The following is an 18,467-nucleotide window of genomic DNA, read 5'->3' on the forward strand; positions in this document are numbered from 1 at the left end:
GCGGTGAAATACTTTCTAAGCCTGGTAGAGTGGCACCATACAGAGATCCTGAGGTTGCTATTGGGTATAAGAGGGCATTTAGCAGGCTCTTTAGTGATCCTAATGTGGCATCGAATGTTAGGAGAGAGTTTGTAGATTTTGTCTCAAGCAAAAATACAGACCCTAATGCAATCAATGACCAAAGTAGAATGGATGCCATTGGATGGTGGTACTTACATGGGCAAAGTTACATGTACCTCCAACCTCTTGCCATTAAGATCTTGTCACAAGTATGTTTTTAAGTTTTTTTTTTCCTTTTCTTATGGCCACTTAGCTTGTTGAAAAAGCACTCTTAAATTCCTATTGTATTGTAAAATTACACTTTCTAATTATTTTAAATCGTGTTGGTTGTCTGTCTAGGTTGCGAGCTCTTCTGCTACTGAGCAGAAATGGAATACATACTCCTTTAACCCCTCAATGAAGAGTAACCGGAAGGGGTTCGAAGAAAACAAAGGACTTGGTATTTATTCACAACAATTGGCGCCTCCAATCACGCAAGGATCCAGGATATAAGAAGGGGCCAGAGAAGTTGTGTGATGTACTACTTGAGAATTTTGACTTGGATATGACCGTCCAGGATATATCTAGAATTGCCTTGCTAGATGTTAAGGAGGACGAGGACAAGGATGTGGTTGCATCTGGGGCTAGTGGAACCGGTTTCAATTGCAATGATGAGGAAAATGATATAGATGAGGATGAAGCCATTAATCACTCATATTTTGATGACCCATTCGGCCCTTGAAGGGCATTTGCATCTTTGATACTATGAGTCTATGATCATCGACAAACCATTAAACAATTGTCATTGACTAATTTATCACCATGTTTCAAACTTTATTAAACTAAATTATCATCTATCAATCTGATGAAGTAGTCTATGTTTTGAAATTCCATTTTGCATTTTAGTAATTCAATGTATGATTTTATTTACAACATTAACATAGATTAAGATTAATGAGTGAGTATTTAATGTTTATCTTTGACATTTGGCATTGATCAATTCATGTAACATTGATATATTCATACTATGAAACGACTTACTTAGTTTTACAGCTATGCGAGTTTCTCTTTTTTTTGCATATATATATGTATATATATATATACACACATACACACACACTCACAAACCCACCCACGAACCCAAATAGAGAAAAAAAATTGCCTGAATCCATGAACCCAAACCTCGGACCCGAATCCGTCCCCAAACCCGAATCGGCAACTTAGATATTCATTAATCTGATATAACACTGGTACATCTTTTCTCCATACGACTGAACCTTTAGAAGGGAAGAATTTTTGCACATAGAAGAATAAACAAGTTAAGAGTGAACCAAACTTACACGATTTGTTCTTTGAAGTCCTAATGCTGTCCATGTTCTTGTTGAATTGTTTTAGCATTAACTCAGCAAGGTCGAAGGACAGGTTGTTCTTCACTACCTTGAGAACACCTCACACAACACACTATTGAGACAACTGGAGTTGTAGATCTTATGAGCGATCACATGAATTCCAAATTTTAGCTCCAGGTCAGTCACATTGCTGATCTTCATTCCTCTTCCATCCCACTCGGCAAGAGTCTTGGTTTCTAGTTCTACCCAACTTAGGGTTTTGGTAGTCTTTGCTTTGTTAAACATTGGGAGCCTTGTGATTCGATGAATCATTTTCTATGTGATATGAATAGGCTGCTCCAACTATAATTGCCCATTGTGTACACAACTGAGGATAAACCTTATCCATTTTATTTGAAAATCTCAGGGCATATGTGGAATGTGTGTTAAACTCTTGGTCTCCAAATGTTGATGCTTGAGTTTCAACACACCATTCACACATAACTTTTCTAGAGTCTCATCCATCTCTAGGGTTCCAATTTTTTGTATCGAACAATGAAAATGTGAACGGATATCGCTAATGAGTAATACCTTGGGTGGAATCTTTGATTGAGCTCCAGTTGGGTCAAGTGCTTCTACAATTGCCCGACTCAATTTGAAGTCTAGTGCCTTCCAATCGACTCAAACCAACATCTCAGATCCTTTCCTAGTTTTGCTGCTAGAAGCCATGCTTGGTAGGGTTTATGAAAACACAAAAATCTTCAACAACAAACACACAGATCACTTGGAAGCACAGAAATCGCCCTTTGCAAATAGCTCTCGAAAATTCACGGTGAAAAATGAATTTGATTTCCTTTCTTTCAACAAATTTTCACTTTTCAATCGCCATAAATGCTTGGTACATTCGTTCATTCGGTGACAGACTGTCTTCCACTCGGTTCAACCTTTATGCTCCGTAGATTCATTCATAACTCAATGTCCATACAATGTTTCAATATATCCCGACCTTGCTCGGCAAGGTCTTGGAACCCGACCTTGCTCGGCAGGGTCTTGCAACCCGACCTAGCTCAGTAAGGTCTTGAATTTCTGCAATTACTCGGTCATCCCTTTGCATCTTAAATGTTAATACGGATCTTTCCTTCTTACTAACTAGAACTAATGTGAGATGTCTGCTTTAGAGTCTCAGTTCCAGTTGTCTTGTAGGAGATCAAGTTGAAATGCTTGAGTCACCCAATTCTTGAGTGACATCTACTTCATGACTCGGACTTGTATTCTCAGAAGATTTTAGAATCCATTACTGCTTCATCTGCTTTCTGGTATTATCAGCTTTGGCTTTCTTTTCATCTTCAATTCTTCCAGTGTTCATACAGTTCTTGGCAAGATGTCCAAGTTCTGTACAAATGAAACATCTAGTGATGTCTCTTTTTCTCATGTGATGTTTTATACAATTTGCTCCAATGTGCCCAAGTTCTCCACGGTAGTGGCATCTACACCATGTGTTGTAGTCTCATCCGAATATAGCTTTCACAATCTGTTATGTTGGGTTCAATGTCTTGGTTTTGCATTTAGCAGATGTGTCCTTGTTTCTTGCACTTGTGACATTTACCTTCAAACTTAGGTTTCTCCTTGCATTCACTTGCTCTATGACCATGCTTATTGCAATTGTAACACTTTCCATTGAATTTTGCTTTACCACTACTCCAACATTTATTTGATGTATGACCTAAATTACCATAGTGATTACAAGTAGGCCTTTGATTCTTTTGAGCTCCTTCCTTGGATGATTCACTTTCTTCTGTGTATCCTATTCCTACTTTGCCTTTCTATCTGTACTAACTTTGCTCATTCAATTGATTCATGTTTGTTTGAGATTTTAACATTCTCTCATTGGTTTGATTTTCAATGTTTAGATCATTCTGCAATCTTTCATTCTCTGATCTTAGATTCCTAATTTCTTCATTTGCATTAGTAAGTTGATCAATGAAGTTTGCTTGTTGAAGGGATAGATTTTGAATTTCATTGTTCTTTTCTTCTATCTCTTCTTTGGATTTGCCTTTTCCTTTCATGACTTCACATAGTCTTACAGACTAAATTTCTTGTTCTCTTTTCAGCTTTTTGATTTCTTCTTGAAGATTGGAATTCTTTTTCTAATAAATCTTTGATTACTTCATCAGCTTCATCTAAGTTTCTTTCTGGGTGGATGTCTTCAATTCTTTCTTCAGTGTAGAGATTGTCATTTATTTGTACTGCAAGATCTTTTCTTCTTTTCAATGATTGAGAGAGTTGCTCCTTCGCTTTCTTTAGTTGCCCAATAGCCAATTTCAAATCCATCTTTTCATTGTCAATAGTCTTATCTAGCCTATATACCACCATTGCCTCTGATCTTTACTCACGTTGTTAAACTTCTTTTCTGAGAACCACAAAAGCTCTAATAACAACTGTTGGAAATATAGGATAGGGTAAGTTACTGAGAGGGGATGGGTGAATCAGAACCAATAAAACTTAATCTTATTTTACCAATTAATCCTTCATATATATTCTGATCTAATTGCATGCATGAAAGACTGGAAGCAGTAAAACATTCATAACACTTTGACACAAAATATGGTGACCCAAAAACCTTCCAAATAGAAAGTAAAATTGGGGTGGGGATGATACCCACAAGCTTTACTACTGCAGTATAAAGTTGACCGGTTAAAGCTTACAATTTATCACTTCTGATGATCTACCATATTAGGAGCAATAAGGACTGTGAAGTCCACCTTGTTAAAAGATTTACAAAACATAAAATGAAGTATGCACTCAGTAAAAAGATTTGCAAAAAACTGTTAAGTCTACCCAGTTAAAGGGTTTAGTTGACACACCTGTTAGGATGAACCAATGGCTGATCTCTGATCTGTAACTCAGATTTGTTGGTTGAGATTCCTTTGAAATGTGAAGATCACCTTGTTGTGATAGATAAATTTTTGTTGCTCCTTATACTGTTTGTAGCCTTTTCACTTCGCACTTTTGCTCTTTATATTCGCATCATTTTCATTTCATACTCATACTTGGATGTGATATAATGCATTATATATATATCAATCCAAATCATAATACATCAAAGTCTGCTACAACATAGATTTCCAAAAAGATCACCATTGTCAACACTCGGCATCATGCACTCGGTAGACGTAGAAGCTCAGTTCTTACTAATCACTTCAAAGTAGTCTGAACTCGGTGAGCACTGGTGACTCAGTGAACACTGTGGAACTCAACATATAAACTGAATCACTTGGTTGACACTCCATGGCTCGGTCAATAGTAACACTGCAAGCTCGGTATAAACTAAATCAATTGATTGACCCTCCTTGGTGCGGTCAACACTAGACTCAAATCACTGACACTGCAAGCTTGGTAGACATTGGAGACCACGGTTGACACTGTGCAACTTGGTTAATACTGTGAAGCCCGATAGCAATTGTCACTAATCAACTCGGTAGATACTGCTCGGCATGAAGTGAATGTAGATTCTGAAACTCGATAGCAACTATAGAACTCTGTAACAACTATATTGCTCGGTAGTAACTGTAGCACTCGGTTAACACTACAAACTGAAAGATAAGCTCGGTAGCAGCTTAACCAATTAACCAAGTGTGAGTCACTAATAAACAAACTTAACCTTAATGTCAACACCCATAAACATAGAAAAGATGCGAAAGAAAACAAACAACTAAGTGCAACAAATAAATGGTACAAAGTCCATCTATCCAAACCTTACATTACAGAGAAGACAAATAGGAGAAAAGATTATCATTCTTTCAAAATACATGAATAATCAAGATTCAAAGATCAAGAAATAAACAGCTATGCAGCTAAATGAGACAAGATTTCATTTCAAAGAAAGTTGAAATAATTCAAAGATTAATTCCAACCATGAGACATGCGTACAAATTCAAAGTCTTAGTACACACATATCTCCCCTCTCAGAACAGACAAAAGACATCTAAGATCTTATGGAATTTCATGTATGTATCAGGAATTTTCTTCTTTTCAATGATTAAGAGAGTTGCTCCTTTGCTTTCTTTAGTTGCCCAATAGCCAATTCCAAATCCATTTCTTCATTGTCAATAGTCTTATCTAGCCTATATACCACCATTGTCTCTGATCTTTGCTCAAGTTGTTGAACTTCTTCTCTGAGAGAGGAGGGGTGAATTAGAAACCAATAAAACTTAATCTTATTTTACCAATTAATCCTTCATATATATTCTAATCTAATTGCATGCATGAAAGACTGGAAGCAATAAAACATTCATAACACTTTGACACAAGATAATGGTGACCCAGAAACCTTCCAAATAGAAAGTAAAATAGGGGTGAGGATGATACCCACAAGCTTTAGTACTGCAATATAATGTTGGTCGGTTAAGGCTTACAATTGATCACTTCTGATGATCTACCCTATTAGGAGCAATAAGAACTACCAGGATTTACAAAACATACAATGAAGTATGCACTCGGTAAAGAGATTTGCAAAAGATTGTTAAGTCTACCCGGTTAAAGGGTTTAGTTGATACACCTGTTAGGATGAACCAGTGGCTGATCTCTGATCTGAAACTCTAATTTGCTGGTTGAGATTCCTTTGAAATGTGAAGATCACCTTGCTGTGATAGATAAATCTTTGCTGCTGCTTATACTGCTTGTAGCCTCTTCACTTCACACTTCTGCTCTTTATATTCGCATCATTTTCATTTCATGCTCATACTTTGGATGTGATATAATACATTACATATATCAATCCAAAACATAATACATCAAGGTCTACTACAACATAGATTTCCAATAAGATCACCATTGTCAACACTCGGCATCGTCATGCACAGTAGACGTAGAAGCTCCGTTCATACTAATCACTTCAAAGTATTCTAAACTCGGTCAGCACTGGTGACTCGGTGAACACTGCGGAACTCGACATATAAATTGAATCACTTGGTTGACACTCCATGGCTCAGTCAATACTAACACTAGAAGGTCGGTATAAACTGAATCGCTTGATTGACCCTCCTTGGCGCGGTCAATACTAGATTCACATCACTGACACTACGAGCTCAGTAGACACTGGAGACCACAATTGACACTGTGCAACTCGATTAATACTGTGAAGCTCGGTAGCATTTGCCACTAATCAACTTGGTAGATACTGCTCGACGTGAAGTGAATGTAGATTCTGAAACTTGGTAGCAACTATAGAACTCGGTAACAACTATATTGCTCAGTAGTAACTATAGCACTCAGTTAACACTGCAAACTGAAAGATAGGCTCAATAGCAGCTTAACCAATTAACTTGTTGGAAATAATCAAGACTAGCTAGGTTACTGAGACGGGAGGGGTGAATCAGTAACCTCAAAAACTTTAAATCAATTCAGTAATTAATCCATTCATCATTCATTCATCTAATCTACTGTATGCATGAGAAAGATAAACATTTATAACACATGAACACAAAATTTTGGTGACCCAGAAACCTTCCAAATAGAAAGCAAAACTGGGGTGGGGATGATACCCACAAAACTTCACTACTGCAGTATAAAGTTGGCCTGTTAGGGCTCACATTGATCACTTCTGATGATCTCTCCTGTTGAGAGCAATTTGGACTGCTAGATCCACCTTGTTAGAGGATTTACAAACATACAATAAAGTATGCACTCTGTTAGGAGATTTATACAGAGACTATTAAGTCTACCCTGTTAAAGGATTTAAAAAACTAATTCACCTGTTAGGGTGAAATAGTGGATCTACTTACAACTTGATTGCTGATTAGATCCTTGAAGTACATATCACCTCTTGTGACTGATGAATCTTTACTGCTCCTTGTAGACCTTGCTAAATACTTTGCTCTGCTGCTGATTCGCATTTACTCTTCTCAAAGCATTACATGTCCATTCCTTGTTATACACATATTGCAAATGATATAATACATTACATATATACCATTCCAATAATTACAATTGCAAGGTCGGCCGAAACACAAGCGAACAAAATATTACTGAGTCGGCCAAACAGTAGAAAACTCGAGTTCTTCAAGCTAACTTGGTGACCTTCTGATACTCGGCATCCACTGCATTACTCGACATCGTCATGCACTCGGTAGAAGTAGAAGCTCGGTCCATACTAATCACACAATGTACCTTGGAACTCGGTAACCATTGGAGACTCGATAGATATAGTGTCACTCGGTAAAAACTGAATCCTTCGTTTACCTTGCTTTCACTCGGTAAACACTACACATCCATCACTAGGTAAACAATGGCTTCCATCACACAAACTGATGACTCGGTAGACACTGTGAAGCTTGGTGAACACTGTAGGCTCGGTAGACACTACTGGACTGTACACTCACTCCGTAGCTTCAGGAATGCTCGGTGTGAACTGCTTAAGTGATGAACCTACAAGGTAACCACTGAATGCTCAGTATACATTGTAGACTGAGTGATGAGCTCGATAATCATTCAGAATCGAATAAGTGTTGTCACTAAAGACAAATACAATATAATGCCAACAATCTCCCCCTTTGGCATTAGTTACAAAAAAAAACACTTATGAGCCAAACTTTGTGTACACTGACATACTGGATTTGATTTTTCAAAATTGATCTTTGTAAACCTGTTGTATATACATTTCTTACATGTCTTTACATATCTCCCCTATACATATGGCATGGTATATACATAGCTTATCACTAAACATATATCAATCTATTATATTCTCCCTTATTTTCTCCATTGTCTCTTGCTCCCCTTGACTTTTACTATCTCTTACTCCCCCTTTTTTGACAATAATGCCAAAGGTAATCATACTTATACAGAGACACCAGAATGTTAGAGAAACTCAGAATGTACCTTAAGAATAAGAGCTAATGTCTTATCCCAATTCTCTTGCAAAATTTTGCAAATATGAAGTGCAACCTGGACTTCTACTGATAGTTCCATCATATGATCTACAACTGAAAAATTGTTATCACGGATCAATGTTTTTGAATAAGCAATGTGCTTCTGCATTGTGTCCATGATAGGAAGGATCATGTTCTGGATGTCTATTAGTGTAGACCGGATCCTTGCTTCCTCTCTCAATAGTTCTACCTGCATGTCTGACAGGAATTTGATCTTTATGTGATGTGCGGAGCTTGAACTGGGGTCAAGCTGCTACTTTTGAGCACTGGCCTTCAAATCCTCATCAATTTTATTCAATTTTACCTTTATTTCTTTTGTGTACTCAGTAACATCACATAGCTTGGCAAAAAGGGATGTTACATTTGTAAAAGAATTTTCAAGATTAGCCAAAATTGTAGAAAGTTTTGTCTACTCAATGACTATTTGCTGAGCAATATGCTCAAGCACTTTATTGTCAAACTTTTCCTCTGCCTTTTCTATAAGCTTCTCTTGGCCAGAAGTGTCCTCATTGAACTTGTGTACAGCCTCTTCTAATTGTAACAAAATGTGTTGAGATGAATCCACATCAACACCTATTGCCTCAGTAATTATATTTTTAGCACTTTCAATTATAGTGAATTCTCTATCTCTCTCATCCCTAAGTTGTTTCTGCCTTGCTCTTTGCTCTAAAAGTTGACTGACCAGTCTCATTTCATCAATTGTGGCAGTGTCCAAATCTATCTTAGGTATAATAATTTCCTTGTCCAAGTCTATATCCTCATCAATTGCCTTGCCAGTAAGCAGAAGTTTTAGTGGAGTCTTTGGTTTTACTTCAGTGCTTACTTCCTTGGATTTAGAAATAGAAACAATAGTTGATGAAGTTGGACTAGCAAAAAAAACTTGAATTGATCCAACTAGAGGAAAACTGAGAGTTGCTAACTGTATCCAAAATTGATGTGCTTCCCAAAAATGAAGTATCAATAGGTAATGTACCAACTGGAATATTTACAACTGATGAACTAACTGGAACAAAAATTGGTGCAGTTGAAGCTATGGATGACAAAACTGTAGAGAAAACTGGCAAACTTACTGTACATGCTACAGTAGATGACTCAGGAGCTGATGAAGAGGGTTGCAGCTCAGTAGATTAAGTGCTTGACACTTTCATTGAAGATACTTGTAGCTGGGAGGTGACAGGTGATGATTGAGCTATTGATGTGGCAATTGTGCTCACAGTCTCACTTGCAGAAGCTATCTCCATAGTAGATGTAACAGTCTTTGGTGGAGAGTGAGGAAGGGATGCAATAACTTCTGTTGCAATTTTTACTAGATCTTCTTCATCCTTGTCTTCCTTTTCAGCTTCATCATCATCCTTTAGTGCCTAATAGTCCTTAACATCAAAAGTGACACGTGGAGCATTATCTTCTTCATCATTGTCACTGCCATCATCATCATCTTTGATTTCTACGAGATTATTACTGGGCTTATGCAGATGATAGATGTTCTTCTACATTTCTGTAGCATCCTTAACTATACGCTCAATATCTTTTATCAAAATTAAACAAGTATGAAACCTGATTGTCATCTTGTCTTCATTCTTCTTCATTGCTTCCTTTACCTCTGCATTGGTAAGGCTCGGTAGCAACTATCTCAAAGATTGTTCATATATATCCTTTGCAGTTTGCATAGCTGATTCCCATCTAGGCTGTAATCTTGCTAGTAACTCATTAGAAATTTGAGAGGCAATTTGATCAGGAGAATATTTCCATTTTCCCATCTTGGAGAGTACTAGCTCCTCAATTTGCATTTTCTCAGCATCTGTTCTAGTTTCATATTTTAAAGCTTTGAAGTTTGAGATGCCTGCACCTTCTTCCATTTGTTTCAATCTTTCTTGGAAGGTGAGAGGGGGCTTACTGAATACAACTTCACTGCCTCCTTTCTTCTTTGATCTTCTAGTAAATACAGCTGTGGAGGCTTTGGGTGGCTTGGTAATGATTACCTTGCCCTTCTTTTTGACTAGCTCTGCCTCTTTCTTAGATTCATCTTCATCTTATGATTCTTCTTCATCTTCTCCTTTTCCTTGGGTAAGCATGAGAGGGCCAATTGCAGTTTTCAATTTGGCTATCTTCCTCTTGCCTTTGTTGATAGCATGGGGTAGCTTGATTTCAAGCTCAATTCTAGCCTTTGCCTCATCATAAGTTCCAAAAGTGGATTGCTTTGGATCTACTGGCTCATTCACCAGTGCTTCAATAATATCCCTGGTTTCATCAATATTGACCTCATAAGGAAGAGGTTTCACCCATGCAACTCGGGGCCTGACTGCCTGAATGTATACTCTATCACAATCAACCATAAAGCATACATCATCTTTGTAGTCTTCAACCAATTTTGGTGGAATTCGAAACTTGTTATTCATCCTTTCCTTGAAATCTATTATCCATGATGCTATCAAAGTTTACACCCATTTCTGCTACAAACTCATTTATCTGATATAGAATAGGAATATCTTTTCTCCACACAACAGATCCTTTGGATGGAAAGAATTTTTGTACATAGAAGAAAAGACATGTCAACAAAGAACCAAATTTGCAAGGGTTGTTCTTTGAAGTCCTAATGCTGTCCATATTCTTGTTCAGTTGTATTAGTAATAATTTTGATAGATCAAATTCCAGATTTTTCTTCACAACCTTGAATGCCAAATCCACGGCCTCACAGGGCACACTATTCAAACAACTAGAGCTATAAATCGTGTGAGCAATGACGTGAATGCCAAACCTTAATTCAACGTCAGAAACAGTGCTAACCTTCAAACCTCTACCGTCCCATTCGGCTAGGGTTTTCTTCTGAAGCTCATCCCAACCTAGGGTTTTGTTAGTTTTTTCTTTACTTAGCATGGGGAGACCAGTAATCTTATGAATCATCTTCTTGGTGATTAATACTGGCTGCTCTAACCATAGTTGACCATTATGCACACGACTGAGGATGTACCTAATCCACTTAATCCAGAAATTCCTCGACATATGCGAGATATGGGTTAATCCTTTGGTCTCTAGATGCTTATGCTCGGGTTTCAGCGAACCATCAACACACATTTCTCCCAGGGCATTGTCCATCTCTAGGGTTCCAATCTCTTGAACAAAACATTTGAAATGTGTACGAATATCATTGATAAAGAGTACCTTTGGTGGAATTTGTGATTGAGCTCCATTGGGATCGAGTGACTCTGCAATTGCTGAAACTAGCTTGAAATTTGGCGCTTTCCACTCCACACCCTTAACCAGCATTTCTGAACCTCTTTTTGCCTTGCTACTGCTGCTACTCCCGGATGCCATTGATGCTCGATAAAAGATAGAAATCTTTCGAAAAAAAGCTTTCCACTCCACACCCTTAACCAGCATTTATGAACCTCTTTTTGCCTTGCTACTGCTGCTACTCCCGGATGCCATTGATGTTCGGTAAAAGATAGAAATCTTTTGAACAAATCCTTCGCTCTAAAATTGCTTGAAATAGCCTAAATGCACCTAAAATCGCTTAGCTCTGAGAATTTTGAAAACGCGGTGAGAAATGAAATCGAATTCTACCTTTTTGATGAAAAATCTGCCATTAATGCTCGGTACGAAAGTTGTTGTGATGACATAGTGCTTGACAGGGTGTCATTCACTCACTTGCTCGGTAGAAACTTGCAACTCGGTGATCGAACAAAACTTTTGTTATACCTGATCTAGCTCAGTTGAGTCTGTGACTGACCTTGCTCGGTATGACCTGATTTCTTGTGACTCTTTGTATCTGAAATACTGATTGGATCTTTTGCTTTCTTTCATTTGGAACTGCTCTAGATATAGCTTGATGATACAGTTCCAGATCCTCCTTCATGAATCTAATTGGAAATGGTGGAGTCACCCACTTCTTGAGTGACGTGACCATCATTTGAACTATTCTGCTTGGTAGATTTAGGAATCCACTATTACCTCATCTATTTCCGAATGTTATCAGCTTTAGCTTTCTTTTCATCTTCAATTCTTTCTATATTCATGCAATTCTTGGCTATATGACCGAGTTCAATGCATGTATAACATCTTACTGTTGTATCTCTTTTTCTCAAGTGATGCCTTGAGCCGTCTTTGCCAATGTGTCCATATTCTCCACAATAATGACATCTGCACCATGTATTGTAATCCCATCCAAATATTGCCTTAACAAGTTGTTCAGTTGGATTGAATGATTTTGATCTGCATTGGAATGCCTTGTGAACATGCTTCTTGCATTTGTGACATTTACCTTCAAATTTTGGTTTTCCCTTGCATTCATTAGCTTTTTGACCATGTTGATTGCAGTTGTAGCATTTTCCATTGAAATTTGCTTTTCCATTACTCCAACATTTGTTTGATGTATGACCTAACTTACCACAGTGATTGCAAGTAGGCCTTTGATTCCTTTGAGCACCTTGTTTGGAAGATTCACCTTCTTCATTATATCCAAGTCCTGGTTTACCTTTTTGTCTATGAAGATTTTGCTCATTTTGTTGATTTAATTGATTCATATCTTCTTGAGACATCATCATTCTCTCATTGATTTGTTTTTCAGCATTTAGGTCATTTTCCAAACTTTCACTGATTTGTCCTTCAGTGATTAAATCAATCCTTAGGCTTTCATTTTAATATCTCAGATTCATGATTTCTTCATTTACATCGGATAGTTGATTGATAAGACTTTGATTTGCATTGATCCTTTCATTTGCCTCATTTTCCAATTTGTTTCTTTGTTCCAAGATTTCACATAACCTTGCTGACTGAATTTCTTGTTCTCTTCTTAGCATTCTTACTTCATTTTGCAGAGATCTATTCTTTTCTAGGAGTTCTTTGATTGCATTGTTTGCTTCATCCGAGCTGCTTGAGGGAAAAAAGTCTTCAATATTTCCTTCAACATACTCGAGATCATTCATCTGATTTGCAAGTTTCTTTCTTCTTTTTAGGGATTGTGAAAAGTGTTCCTTTGCTTCCTTGAGTTGAACTATGGCTATCTCCAGATCTAGCTTTTCATTTTCAATTGCTTTGTCAAGTTTGAATATCTCCATTTGTCCTTTAAATCTTTGCTCAAGCTGTCAAACTTTATCCTGAGAACCACAATGCTCTGATACCAATTGTTGGAAATAATCAAGACTAGCTAGGTTACTGAGAGGGGAGGGGTGAATCAGTAACCTCAAAAACTTTAAATCAATTCAGTACTTAATCCATTCATCATTCATTCATCTAATCTACTGTATGCATGAGAAAGATAAACATTTATAACACATGAACACAGAATTTTGGTGATCCAAAAACCTTCCAAATAGAAAGCAAAACTGGGGTGGGGATGATACCCACAAAACTTCACTACTGCAGTATAAAGTTGGCCTGTTAGGGCTCACATTGATCACCTCTGATGATCTGCCCTGTTAAGAGCAATTTAGATTGCTAGATCCACCTTGTTAGAGGATTTACAAACATACAATGAAGTATGCACTCTATTAGGAGATTTACACAGAGACTGTTAAGTCTACCCTATTAAAGGATTTACAAAACTGATTCACCTGTTAGGGTGAAACAGTGGATCTACTTACAACTTGATTGCTGATTAGATCCTTGAAGTACAGATCACCTCTTGTGACTAATGAATCTTTATTGCTCCTTGTAGACCTTGCTGAATACTCTGCTCTGCTGCTGATTCGCATTTACTCTTCTCAAAGCATTACATGTCCATTCCTTGATATACACATATTGCAAATGATATAATACATTACATATATACCATTCCAATAATTACAATTGCAAGGTCGGCCGAAACACAAGCGAACAAAATATTACTAAGTCGGCCAAACAGTAGAAAACTCGAGTTCTTCAAGCTGACTTGGTGACCTTCTGATACTCGGCATCCACTGCATTACTCGGCATCGTCATGCACTCGGTAGAAGTAGAAGCTCGGTCCATACTAATCACACAACATACCTTGGAACTCGGTAACCATTGGAGACTCAGTAGATATAGTGTCACTCGGTAAAAACTGAATCCTTCGTTTACCTTGCTTTCACTCGGTAAACACTGCACATCCATCACTTGGTAAACACTGGCTTCCATCACACAAACTAATGACTCGGTAGACACTGTGAAGTTCGGTGAACACTGTAGGCTCGGTAGACACTACTGGACTGCACACTCACTCAGTAGCTTCAAGAATGCTCGATGTGAACTGTTGGACTGCACACTCACTCGGTAGCTTCAAGAATGCTCGGTGCGAACTGCTTAAGTGATGAACCTACAAGGTAACCACTGAATGCTCGGTATACACTGTAGACTGAGTGATGAGCTCGGTAATCATTCAAAATCGAATAAGTGTTGTCACTAATGACAAATACAATATAATGCCAACATAACTAAATGTGAGTCACTAATAAACAAACTTGACCTTAATGTCAACACCCAAAAACACGGAAAAGATGCGAAAGAAAACAAACAACTAAGCACAACAAATAAATGGTACAAAGTCCATCAATCCAGACCTTACATTACAAAGAAGACAAATAGGAGAAAAGATTATCATTCTTTCAAAATATATGAATAATCAAGATTCAACGATCAAGAAATAAACAGATACGCAGCTAAATGAGACAAGATTCATTTCAAAGAAAGCTGAAATAATTCAAATATTAATTCCAACCACGAGACGCGTACAAATTCGAAGTCTTAATACACACATCTCCCCTCTCAGAACAAACAAAAGACATCAAAGATCTTATGGAATTTCGTGTATGTATCAGGAATTTTCTTCTTTTCAATGATTAAGAGAGTTGCTCCTTTGCTTTCTTTAGTTGGCCAATAGCCAATTCCAAATCCATCTTTTCACTGTCAATAGTCTTATCTAGCCTATATACCACCATTGCCTCTGATCTTTGCTCAAGTTGTTAAACTTCTTTTTTGAGAACCACAAAAGCTCTGATAACAACTGTTGGAAATATAGGATAGGCTAGGTTACTAAGAGGGGAGGGGTGAATCAGGAACCAATAAAACTTAATCTTATTTTACCAATTAATCCTTCATATATATTCTGATCTAATTGCATGCATGAAAGATTGGAAGCAGTAAAACATTCATAACACTTTGACACAAGATATGGTGACCTAGAAACCTTCCAAATAGAAAGTAAAACCGGGGTGGGGATGATACCCACAAGCTTTAGTACTGCAGTATAAAGTTGGCCAGTTAAGGCTTACAATTGATCACTTCTGATGATCTACCCTGTTAGGAGCAATAAGAACTACTAGGTCCACCTTGTTAAAGGATTTACAAAACATACAATGAAGTATGCACTCGGTAAAGAGATTTGAAAAAGATTGTTAAGTCTACCAGGTTAAAGGGTTTAGATGATACACCTGTCAGGATGAACCAATGGTTGATCTCTAATCTACAACTCTGATTTGCTGGTTGAGATTCCTTTAAAATGTAAAGATCACCTTGCTGTGCTAGATAAATCTTTGTTGCTGCTTATACTGCTTGTAGCCTTTTCACTTCACACTTCTGCTCTTTATATTCGCATTAGTTTCATTTCATGCTCATACTCTGGATGTGATATAATACATTACATATATATCAATCCAAATCATAATACATCAAAGCCTGCTACAACATAGATTGCCAATAAGATCACCATTGTCAACACTCGCCATCGTCATGCAATCGGTAGACATAGAAGCTCGGTTCATACTAATCACTTCAAAGTATTCTGAACTTGGTCAGCACTCATGACTCGGTGAACACTGCGGAACTCGACATATAAACTGAATCACTTGGTTGACGCTCCATGGCTCGGTCAATACTAACACTAGGAGCTCGATATAAACTAAATCACTTGATTGACCCTCCTTGAAGCGGTCAACACTAGATTCACATCACTGACACTTCGAGCTCAATAGACACTGGAGACCACGGTTGACACTGTGCAACTCGATTAATATTGTGAAGCTCGATAGCAACTGTCACTGATCAACTCAGTAGATACTACTCGGCATGAAGTGAATGTAGGTTCTAAAACTCGGTAGCAACTATAGAACTCGCTAACAACTATATTGCTCGGTAGTAACTGTAGCACTCGGTTAACACTGCAAACTAAAAGATAAGCTCAGTAGCAGCTTAACCAATTAACTAAGTGTGAGTCACTAATTAACAAACTTGACCTTAAATGTCAACACCCATAAACACAGAAAAGATGCAAAAGAAAACAAACAACTAAGCACAACAAATAAATGGTACAAAGTCCATCTATCCAGACCTTACATTACAGAGAAGACAAATAGGAGAAAAGATTATCATTCTTTCAAAATATATGAATAATCAAGATTCAAAGATCAAGAAATAAACAGATACGCAACTAAATGAGACAAGATTCATTTCAAAGAAAGTTGAAATAATTCAAAGATTAATTCCAACCACGAGACATGCCTACAAATTCGAAGTCTTAGTACACACATATCTCCCCTCTCAGAATAGACAAAAGACATCAAAGATCTTATGGAATTTCATGTATGTATCGGGAATTTTCTTCTTTTCAATGATTAAAAGAGTTGCTCCTTTGCTTTCTTTAGTTGCCCAATAGCCAATTCCAAATCCATCTTTTCATTGTCAATAGTCTTATCTAGCCTATATACCACCATTGCCTCTGATCTTTGCTCAAGTTGTTAAACTTCTTTTTTGAGAACCACAAAAGCTCTAATAACAACTGTTGGAAATATAGGATAGGCTAGGTTACTAAGAGGGGAGGGGTGAATCAGGAACCAATAAAACTTAATCTTATTTTACCAATTAATCCTTCATATATATTCTGATCTAATTACCTGCATGAAAGACTGGAAGCAGTAAAACATTCATAACACTTTGACACAAGATATGGTGACCTAGAAACCTTCCAAATAGAAAGTAAAATTGGGGTGGGGATGATACCTACAAGCTTTAGTACTGTAGTATAAAGTTGGCCGGTTAAGGCTTACAATTGATCACTTCTGATGATCTACCCTGTTAGGAGCAATAAAAACTGCTAGGTCCACCTTGTTAAAGGATTTACAAAACATATAATGAAGTATGCACTCGGTAAAGAGATTTGCAAAAGACTGCTAAGTCTACCCGGTTAAAGGGTTTCGCTGATACACCTGTTAGGATGAACTAGTGGCTGATCTCTAATCTACAACTCTAATTTGCTGGTTGAGATTCCTTTGGAATGTGAAGATCACCTTGCTGTGATAGATAAATCTTTCTTGCTGCTGATACTGCTTGTAGCCTTTTCACTTTGCACTTCTGCTCTTTATATTCGCATCATTTTCATTTCATGCTCATACTACGATGTGATATAGTACATTACATATATATCAATCCAAATCATAATACATCAAAGTCTGCTACAACATAGATTTCCAACAAGATCACAATTGTCAACACTCACCGTCGTCATGCACTTGGTAGACGTAGAAGCTCAGTTCATACTAATCACTTCAAAGTAGTCTAAACTCGGTCAGCATTGGTGAATCAGTGAACACTGTGGAACTCGACATATAAAATGAATCACTTGGTTGACGCTCCATGGCTCGGTCAGTACTAACACTGCGAGCTTGATATAAATTGAATCACTTGATTGACCCTCCTTGTTGCAGTCAACACTAGATTCAAATCACTAACACTGTGAGCTTAGTAGACACTGGAGACCATGGTTGACACTGTGAAACTTGGTTAATACTGTGAAGCTTGGTAGCAATTGTCACTGATCAACAAGGTAGATACTGCTCGGCGTGAACTAAAAGTAGATTCTGAAACTCGGTAGCAACTGTAGAACTCAATAACAACTATATTGCTCGGTAGTAATTGTTGCACTCGGTTAACACTACAAACTGAAAGATAATCTCGATAGCAGCTTAACCAATTAACTAAGTGTGAATCACTAATAGACAAACTTGACCTTAATGTCAACACCCATAAACACGAAAAAGATGCGAAAGAAAACAAACTAAGCACAACAAATAAATGGTACAAAGTCCATCTATCCAGACCTTACATTACAAAGAAGACAAATAGGAGAAAAGATTATCATTCTTTCAAAATACATGAATAATCAAGATTCAAAGATCAAGAAATAAACAGATACACAGCTAAATGAGACAAGATTCATTTCAAA

The 18,467-nt window shown here is 37.3% G+C and overlaps 1 protein-coding gene across 1 annotated transcript in view; it reads right to left on the reverse strand.

Annotated features, from left to right (window-relative positions):
• CARA (carbamoyl phosphate synthetase A) overlaps positions 1-18,467 on the reverse strand; it is a 99,888-nt gene that overhangs the window by 36,247 nt on the left and 45,174 nt on the right. The window lies entirely within an intron of this gene.

This window comes from Cupressus sempervirens, chromosome 6, assembly GCF_028749045.1.
Source record: "Cupressus sempervirens isolate cs-2001-9-10 chromosome 6, ASM2874904v1, whole genome shotgun sequence".
NCBI classification, from domain to species: Eukaryota; Viridiplantae; Streptophyta; class Pinopsida; order Cupressales; family Cupressaceae; genus Cupressus; species Cupressus sempervirens.